Source organism: Onychomys torridus, chromosome 4 (assembly GCF_903995425.1).
Source record: "Onychomys torridus chromosome 4, mOncTor1.1, whole genome shotgun sequence".
NCBI classification, from domain to species: Eukaryota; Metazoa; Chordata; class Mammalia; order Rodentia; family Cricetidae; genus Onychomys; species Onychomys torridus.
Window position 1 is genome coordinate 96,814,703 of NC_050446.1, and position 4,819 is coordinate 96,819,521.

Consider the following 4,819-nt stretch of genomic DNA (forward strand, 5'->3'; position numbering starts at 1 on the left):
AGGGAAATGGCGAAGCCTTCCACTGATCCATGTGTGAACGTTGACAGAGTGTGCAGAAAGCACCAACCACCTCAGCTCCCTTCTCCCACATGGTTAGAGCCCGAGAGAGCTCCTCTACAGAGACCTCCTCACAAGATGAGCTAACCCCTCCTCTTGGTGCTGCGTATAATAAATACATTGAATTTCTGGGTTGGATAGTAGATGCCCTCCGTCAAAGTAAGCACAGCTTGCCTGATCCCAACTTTTCTGTAGGTGTGCCTATCATTTCTGCAGTGTGTGTCATTTCTTCATTCCTGCATCTGCCCCCCCCCCCCCCCGTCAGTTTTCCAGGATCCTGTAGTGCAGGATGTGACACTTAGTGATTACTAAATTTCTGAATGGAACAAATGGAAGCACATGAATTATGAACCAAAGGCTGTGCAGCCCCCAGCTGGATCAGGCCCTCTGGATAAGTGAGACAATTGAATAGCTTGATCTGTTTAGGAGGCACCCAGTCTGTGGGACCAGGATCTGTCCTTAGTGCATGAGCTGGCTGTTTGGAACCTTGGGCTTACACAGGGACACTTTGCTCAGTCTGGAAGGAGGTGACAGGACCTGCCTGTACTGAATCCACCAGGTTTAAATGAATCCCCAGGGGTGCCTTGATCCTGGAGGAGATGGGAATGGAAGGGAGGGGCTAGGGGAAAGGTGGGGGCGGGAGGGGGGAGGACGGGGGAACCCATGGCTGATGTATAAAATTTAAAACACATAATAATAAAGAAAAAATAAAAAAAAAAAAACATTGTCTTGTATCCTCAGAAACCAAGGCAGTTGCCAGGGTGATAGTGAGTACTTACACATTTGTCAAATGGACTAATAAAGGGATTCTATCAGCTATTTGGCATAGAGTCCTGCATAGTCCTGTTTTCTAGGAAACATATTTCTGGTACAAAACTACGAACCTTGTTTCCGTACCACCCACTAACTAGTCCAGTGGTGGATAATTCTACTGCAGATACACCTGTTAAAATCTTCAGCAGAATTAGTTGAGGATGTAACTCAGTGGTAGAATGGTTGGTTAGCAGGTGTGAGGCCCTGGATTGAAAGTTCCTACAGAATTCTTAGGCCTGCAAAATAGTCCCAAATCTATAAATATTAACTTGAGAGCGGCACTCCTAAATGGAGAGCATGAGCAGACACAGTGAAGGAGGGCCTGAGGCATCAAGCTGGCTGATGACGGGGCCTCTGCTTGCTCCTGTGTTTTTCCTTTAGTCTTCAACAAGAAGCTACAAGGGATCACAGGCCGGGGTAAGCAAGGGCATTGGGGGAGGGAAGAAGCCTGGTTTGTCAGATTTCTTAATATTTGGATAAAATTCAAGTATCCTGTCCTATACAGGAAGGCATAATTTAAACAATCAAGATTGATTATATATGTTTAATGAAATGTTATTTTAAAATTCTAGTTGTGTGTGTGTTGCACGTGTGTGTGTGTGTGTGTGTGTGTGTGTGTGTGTGTGTGTGTGTGTGTGTGTGTAGGCATGCCGATACATACATGCAGAGGCCAGAGGAGAATGTTAGGTGTTCTACTGTTACTCTTTGCCTTATTTTCTTGAAACAGAGCTTTTCACTAACCTGGCACTCAACAAGTCCTTCCTGTTTCTGTCTCCCACAGTTCTGGGATTGAAGCCATGTTTGGCTCTGCTCTGCTTACTTTTTTTTTCTCTAAATATTGTCACAAGATTTGAACTAAGGTTCTCAACTTGCACAGTAAGCACTCTTAGCCACACTGGACTCATTGAGCAACAGAGGATGAGAAACAAATCCACCCAAAATTCAAGGATCCTCTATTTCTGTGAAATTTCTAAGAGTTCAGTGGTGTGGGGCACGCAGAGCTATTTCTTGTAAGGTGAATGGTAAGTTGCTATACCTGGCCCTGCTCACCACCAAGAAAGCACAATGCCTACTGGGCTAATTTGGATGTTGGAGTAGCACAGTTGGCAACTGGGTGTGCTACTCCAGCATGTACACCAAGTGTCTCAGAAAGCTGCTGGTTTGAATAGGGCCTGGAATAAGAGAGGAAGCTTCTTCCACAGGTCCAGGGTGCTGTGCACGATGCTAGGTCATTTGTGCCATATGATTTATCAGGCCCTTGGAATTTTGGAGCAAAGCCCTATTGCCATCTGCAGACAGCTATTCTCCTTGTGAGAAGCAACTCTCAGCCTACTCTTGTACCTTACTTAGTGGAAAATGAGCATTTAACCATGAACCACAAAATTATTATATAACATGAGCTGTCAATCATGAGTTGGGTATTACCCAATCCACCAAACCATCAAGTTGGACATGCACAGCAGCAGTACACTGTATATGGTGATAGGGTTCAAGCAGGTTCTTGGGGCACAACTAAGTTACATGAAGAGGCTCCTACTACTGTTATAATGCCTTCTGCCCTAACACATGTGCCTTAGGCCTTGCTGGATGTGCTCTATGATTGACTGAGAAAAAGAAGACTAAGACCCAGTTTACAGATGGTTCTGAATGCTATGCAGGTTCCACCCAGAGGTGGATACATGTAGCATTGCTGTCCCATTCTGGAGCAGACATGAAGGACACTGGGGAAGGGAAATCTTCACAGTAGGCGGAACTTTGGAGAGTACACATGGTCATGATCATGCATTTTGCTTAGTATAAAAATGACCAGATGTGGTATTATATACTGATACATGAACTGTAGCTAATGATTTGACTGGACAGCCTGGGATTTGGAAGTATGATTGGAAAATTGGTGTGAAAAACATTTGGGGAAGGGGTATATGGGTAGACCACTCCAAATAGGCAAAGGACATGAAGATAGTTTTGTGCCATATAAATGCTCACTGAAAGGTGATTTCAGAAGAGAAAGAGTTTAACAATCAAGAGGATTGAATGACTTGCTCTGTGGATAGTCAGTTTCTTTCCTTGGCCATCCCTGCCATTGCTCAAATGGCCACGGTGTCAGAGATGGTTCTTATGTATTGGCTAAATAATAAGGACTGGCATTGCTGTGGTGCTTGCTGAGTACTAAATTTGCCAGCAGCAGAGATTAACAAGAAAGTTTTGATATGTATCCTCCCTGGGGATGAGAGCCAGTGATCTGGTGGCAGGTTGACAACTTAGACCAGTTGTCTGGTAGAAAAAGCATCATTTTTTCTTACTGAAATAGATACTTATGCTTATTTATTTTCTTTCCCTGTTTGTAGTTTTTCTGTCAAACTACTATTCATGGACTTATAGAATGTCTTATCCATCAGCATGATATTTCAGGCAGCATTGCTTCTGATCCAGGAACTCACCTCACAGCCAAAGAAGTGTGACAATGGACACATGCTCATGGATCCCACAAGTTTTTACCATGTTTCCTATCATTCTGAAGCATTTATCTTGATGGAATAGTGGAATGGACGTTCTAAAATAACATTGTTTTTTGTTTTTGAGAATTTGATATATTTTGATCATTTTCTTTCCAGGATCCAGCTCCTTCCAGGTCTTCCCCTACATCTGTAACTATCCAACCCTTGTTCTTTCTAAAAAAAACAAAACAAAATGAATTAAAGCTATGGAGACCAATTTGTGTTGGCTAACTAGTTCTGAGCATGGGGCTTGTCCTGGAGTGTGGTATACCCAGTGTCATTGGGTATACCCAGACTCCATTGATGAAGTAGATTTCCCCTCTCCCAGAAACTATCAGTTATGACTAGTTTCTTGGTTAGGGGTGAGACTTTATGCCCACTTCATCCCTTTCATACTGGGGTTTGGTCTGCTTGAGCTTGTGCAAGTCTGTGTATGCTGTCACAATTCCTGTGAGTTCTTATGCACATCATCCCTATGGTGTCTAGAAAATACCATTTTCCTGAAGTCATCTACTAGCTCTGGCTCCTGCAGTCTTCCTGCCTCTTCCACATAGATTCTTGGGCCTTAAGGAGATGGTGTGATATAGATGACTCATTTAGGGCAGAACGTTACAAATTATCCTATCTTCTGCATATTGGCTAGTTGTGGGTTTCTGTGTTAATTACCATCTACTGCAAGAAGATGCTTGCATTGATCTATGGATAAGACAAGGAGTTGTTTTATCTTTATGTTCATTTAGCAGAATAATAGTGATAGGTTTTTCCCTATGGCCATCAGCTATCCAGAATAAGATTCTTGGCCTCATCAACAGTATCAGGTATAGGTTCCATCTCAGTGAGCTGGCTTTAAAAGAAGTTTAAAAAGTGGTCACTCCTATAATATTTATTCCACTATTGCACCAGTGGGTGTATCTTGTAGGCAGGTCATAGTTGTAGCTTTCAGGATTCATAGCTAGACGAAATTGATGCTTTTCTCCTCCAGTTGCATGCACAACACCTTCCAGAACTATGAATGCTAGTCTGTGTAGGGGTGACGCCTCCAGCTGAGTACTGTGTATTTCTCCATGTTCTATGACATAAGTACGTGCTGTTTCCAACAACAGGGTCTTATCATCAAGTTGTAGGGGGCAGTCAAACAGCATTGGCAGTAGTTTGTAATGTTTGGGGAGGTGTCCCTGGGAATGCACTGGTCAACAACTCTAAATGATATAACCTATTCCTGTATTAGAGCTTTTATTTGGTAGCATATGATGTCTAGTTGAGGTACTGTCCCTCCACCTCATTCTATGGTAACTCCATTTAAATTTCTTTTTTATATGTATATGTCTCAGGAGAATTCTACAGCAGTTAGTTTCCATATGACATTTTGAAAGACTCACTGTTCGTTACTCCTCCCCACATTCCTTCCTTTACCTTGTGCTCCCATCTCCCACCCATTGACTCCCCCTATT